The sequence below is a fragment of the Mytilus trossulus genome, chromosome 2, assembly GCF_036588685.1.
Source record: "Mytilus trossulus isolate FHL-02 chromosome 2, PNRI_Mtr1.1.1.hap1, whole genome shotgun sequence".
Lineage (NCBI taxonomy): Eukaryota > Metazoa > Mollusca > Bivalvia > Mytilida > Mytilidae > Mytilus > Mytilus trossulus.
The window spans coordinates 73,106,268-73,112,143 of NC_086374.1; positions in this window are offsets into that span (position 1 = coordinate 73,106,268).

A 5,876-nucleotide genomic window follows, 5' to 3' on the forward strand; every position below is an offset into this window, starting at 1 on the left:
GGTCTGTATACCTGTCTTTATATTGTCTCCTGGATTTACACTTTATTTGCTCAGTTGTCTCCTTGTCACATATAAAACAGAAGATGGGGTATGATTGTCAATGAAACCACTCTTCGCAAGACAACAAATGACACAGAAATTAACAACTATAAGTCACAGTACAGCCTTCAGTAATAAGAAAAGCCATAGTCAGCTTTAAAAGACCCTGAAATGAAAAACGTAAAACAATGCAAACAAGAAAACTAATATCATAATGTTTGTACCAAATAATGAAAGAAAAAAATATGTAACACAGCTACGAATGGCAACCACTGAATAACAGGCTCCTGACTATGGCCAGGCACATACATACAGAATGTTGTGTGGTAAGTTTGAAGGTGTATATATTCAAATTTGGAATAGTTCTTTAAGGTTTATGTACCCTTCTGTGGCCATTTTTATACGAACTTTTCAAACTTCAATTGTATCAAAACTACAGATATAATGAATAATAGTGATAGGCCATTGTGTACATATTCCAAGGGGAAACTTGATGCAAAGCATTATTTTTTACTGTTCCATTGCATTTAATAGAAAAAGAGGACTTTGTGGCAAATAAATCAAGATTTTTATAGAAAATCCACAGCCTTTATCCTTATACTCTCATATTTGGCAATTTGATGACTGATAGATATAGGATTATTGCATGCAGTGCTAGCATTAATTTCCTTAAAACAAGTTTATAAATGTAGTTATTGGTTAAAACAAATATAAATATGGCCAAAATCAAGTACACCTTTTAGGGTGCGCTCGACATTAGTGACTCAGCACGAGGTGTTTTGGAATTTACAGGTAGCTTAGAAACTTTTTGTAAAAAATAAACACTAGCACATCATAGAAAATCAAGTGAGTAATTTATGTTTCAAATTTTACAACAAAAAATCTCTATTAAAGGCTGTAGATTTTCTATAAAAATCTTGATTTATTTGCCACAAAGTCCTCTTTTTTCTATCATATGCAATGAAACAGTAAAAAAAAAAGCTTTGCATCAATTTTCCCCTTGGAATATGTACTAAATGGCCTATCTCTATTATTAGCTCACCTGGCCCGAAGGGCCAAGTGAGATTTTCCCATCACTTTGCGTCCGGCGTCCAGCGTCGTCGTTAACTTTTACAAAAATCTTCTCCTCTGAAACTACTGGGCCAAATTAATCCAAACTTGGCCACAATCATCATTAGGGTATCTAGTTTAAAAATTGAGTCCGGTGACCCGGTCAACCAATGGCCGCCATGGCTAAAAATAGAACATAGGGGTAAAATGCAGTTTTTGGCTAATAACTCAAAAACCAAAGCATTTAGAGCAAATCTGACATTGGTAAAATTGTTTATCAGGTCAAGATCTAACCGCTGTAAAAAATTCAGATGAATCGAACAACCCGTTGTTGGGTTGCTGCCCCTGAATTGGTAATTTTAAGGAAATTTTGCTGTTTTTGGTTATTATCTTGAATAGTATTATAGATACAGATAAACTGACAAGGCAAAAATGTTCATCAAAATAAGATTTACAAATAAGTCAACAGGACCAAAATGGTCAGTTGACCCCTTTAAGAGTTATTGCCCTTTATAGTCAATTTTTAACCATTTTTTTGTACATCTTAGTAATCGTTTACAAAAATCTTCTCTGAAACTACTGGGCCAAAAAAAAAAAAAACTTGCCCACAATCATCATTGGAGTATATAGTTTAAAAAGTGTGTCCGGTGACCCGGTCAATCAACCAAGATGGCCGCCATAGCTCAAAATAGAACATAGGGGTAAAATGCAGTTTTTGGCTTATAACTCAAAAACCAAAGCATTAAGAGCAAATCTGGCATGGATTTAAATTGTTTATCAGATCAAGATCTATCTGCCTTGAAAGTTTTAGATGAATCGAACAACTCGTTGTTGGGGTGCTGCCTCTGAATTGGTAATTTTAAGGAAATGTTGCTGTTTTTGGTTATTATCTTGAATAATATAATAGATAAAGATAAACAGTAAACAGCAATAATGTTCAGCAAAGTAAGATTTACAAATAAGTCAACACGACTGATATGGTCAGTTGACCCCTTTTGGAGTTATTGCCCTTTATAGTCAATTTTTTACATTTTTCATTAATTTTTGGTAGATTTTCAGAAAATATTTTCCACTGTAATAACTGGGCCACTTCATTATAGATAGAGATAATTGTAGCAACAAGAATGTTCAGTAAAGTAAGATCTGCAAACACATCACCATCACCAAAACACAATTTTGTTATGAATTTATCTGTGTCCATTGTTTAATATGCACATAGACCAAGGTGAGCGACACAGGCTCTTGAGAGCCTCTAGTTCATTGTATCTGTAGTTTTGATACAACCGAGGTTTGAAAAATTCATACAAAAATGGCTACAGAAGGGTACATAAACCTTAACAGTTCAACATAAGAACAAATTAAAGATCGTTAAAAAAAGGCATAACTCTAACAAATCGATATAAGTAGAAATGCATTTACATGTACAAATGTATATAACAAAAACAGAGCTTCAATTGAAAAAAAAAGTTTATGTGTTCCATCCATGGCAATGTCAAACAAACAATTCGAAAATTAAAAATGACTGCTTCTCCTCACACAAACTTAAGGGGAAAGAGCAAAGATTAATTAAATTGCAGTCAAGATAATGATTAATCGGGTAGGTTGACAGTGCTTCTTGGTGACTCACTTTGTGAACTACATGTAGCAACGTAAAATCTGACCCATCTTTTCTCAATTTCTTTTCACATAACATGACCACTCAGGAAGATGTACTTTATTTTGTCACTTGACTTTATTTGTATTATTATTACAACTTATTATCTTAAACATTTTATGCTAGATGGCAGAATTTAAAAAAAAAGAAAGCAGCAACTAACTTACTTATCCAAACGGCATGTGAACGTCATGCCACTTGTTATCAAACGTCTGTTGTCTGTCAACTATTACAAGTTCCAATTGAAACCAAAAATTAAAACAATCATTTTTGTAGAATATAGTTAATAATTGTGTCCACTGATTCAGGCACATGGCTACCAAGGCTATAATTGAATTTGGGATAAAAAGCGTGCATTGTCAACAGTTATAATCGAGTGACAAAAATCTGGCAGGACAGCAAATTCAAAATGTCCATTTTTCCCAAAACTTTAGACGGCTTGCTTATACGTTTCAGCCCTTAAACGTATACTTGATCATTACGTTTGTTTGTTTGACTATCTTGAAGAAGCATGAAAATAATATTAAGAGGAACATTAAGCAGCAGGGTAAACATAGGAGGTATTTTCTTTAAAAGAAAATTATATTTTTTCTTGTATTTTTGCCAGAAAATTCAGTTGATAGTAAAAAATAATAATTGGCAAAACTTATCAGCAGAACAAAATCTATATAATAAGTCAATATGGGCAAAATCATATATCAACTCTTCAAACGAGTTACTGGCCTTGAAAGACAATTTTGATTTCGTTTATCTTTTTTGCGAAAACAAGGACAAATGGAAGATATATTATAATGACGGGCAGAAATGTTCTAAATGAGATCTGCCTATTTCCCATTTACACCAAAACTCAAGAAAACTTCTTATGTGTGAGTGAAAATTAAGCCTGGTACAACCAATTTCGCGATTTCGCCCTTGAAAATATAAATGGGAGAAACGCTAAAAAGCAGAATTGACTACATCCGAATTCCATATATATATATAAGATTTATTGCCATTGATATTTAAATATTAAAATATACGATATTTTAAAGCATGAATTATTTTACATAGAATATGATACTTCTGTTGTACGTATGAAATTAAGTGACAGATGTATTTTTACAATTGAAGTTTCTTAAACTTATCTTTTTACACTTATTTATGTATCTTATTGAACGCTTTCTATTAATCAATATATATAATACATTATGATACATTTTTTAGTATGAAACGACAGACAGCCATAAGTTTAATTCATGTTTATAAATTAACGGTTTCGACACTTTGAATTGTCAGAAAAGAATGTTTTTAACCAAGAATAGACTCATATAGCTGTTTAGGCAAAACCATTCGTAACTTTTGGATCCTCCATGCTAGCTCTTCAACTTTTTATTTTTATTTTGTCTTTTAACCTTTTTTTATTCGAGCGTCACTGATAAGTCTGTTTTACACAGAACGCGCGTCTGGTGTTAGGTTGTGTTTTTAGCCACATATTAAACGATACTGGTCAATTTCATTTAAATACACATAAGACTTTTTGGAGAAAAAATTGATTGCTTATATTGAAAATCACTGAAGGATGACTGGAGCGGGTCCCCTAACTCTAAGGCAGTCGGCGGGTTCCAACTTATAAAAATTTCTGGATCCGCCACTGATGTGCATTTCACAATAACAAGGCGAATTCAAAACCTTCCTTCAAAACCCAGTATATGATATACATGTATATATGATTACCACTAGACCTTTTCAACATCTCTCGACACCGACTAATGACACCTACAGTTTACAGGTAAAATGGATGGGTCGTCTCAAAGACAAAAACCTTCATGATTATCAATACGTTACATATTGGATTGGCGTCCGCCGATGTTATATATATACTCGGTGCAAGAAAATTGGTACCGTTAATTTTATTCAAAATATATATCAACCAAATAGATAAATAAATATATGTATCTGTCATATAGTTTTCTTATTTTGTATGTCTCATGTTGAATTGATTAAAACAAATTCAGCAACCATTCTGCATCCTGGTCCGCTTCTCTTCAATTTTATGATTATGTGAGTCTTTTACCAAATATTTGCCTCAAGCCAATAACGATTTATTTGATGGTGTAAAAGATTTGATAAAATTTCCAAAAATTATAAGAAAAAAGTAAATACTGGACTGTCCGTATGTCCGTATCACACTTGTGAACACGACCAAATTGGTATTTTTCAACCGGTCTTCACCTTAGTTGATGTACATATCCAATTTCTGAATGGATAATCACATATATATTTTGAAGGTCTAATGAAAATATCACATCTATTTTTTTTTTTTTATCAACGGCGGATTTCTCCGCTTCAAGATATTTTATTAGAGTTGGTGTTTTCACGATGAATTTTAAAGAAAAAAAATATAATTGACTTCTTGTTTTAATGTTACAACATCTAAGCAGTACATATTTTTTTACATACATGCCTATGGAATTTATATTTCAAGTCAGTGTTAGTTAACACTATAGAGCTAGTTGACATTGCAAAATCAATATGGTCAGTGCTAAGCAGGGGCTTGGATACCAACGGCTGATGTCCCGAAAACAACATACCTTGTCCCTTCGTCATATTGTTCTTCCCCTGTTCCTGGAAATGACCTTTCGATTTCTTACAAACATTTGAAACACTGTCATTGCTGTATTTTGTTTTGTTTTCACCGGGTCAGAATGTGTTTCTCTATATCCATTTTGCGGAACAAAGTTTTGTACCTTTTCAGACACTTTAGAAACATGTGCCGCCTTTGTCAACAGACATAATAATTGTTAAATTAAATTTTAACCACAATTAAGCATGATTTGTTCTTTAATTTTTCACCAGGACAGCTAGAAGCTCAACGTCTCAAAAGATAAACTATAAAAAAAAAATCAATGCTATTTGGACTTTGTAGAAAAATTGTATCATTGTCAATGAAAGTTATAAAATCAATAATTATTTCATTTTTTTTTTATTTTTGAGACGACCCTTCACATTTTACCTGTCGTAGTCGTTCTCAACTGTAGGTGTCGAGAGATATTGAAAAGGTCTATTAATGACTTCATCGTAAACTAATCGATAGTTAAATGTAATGGGGGTATAATTTTATTGAAGCATAACAAACTATACCTGTACACAAATA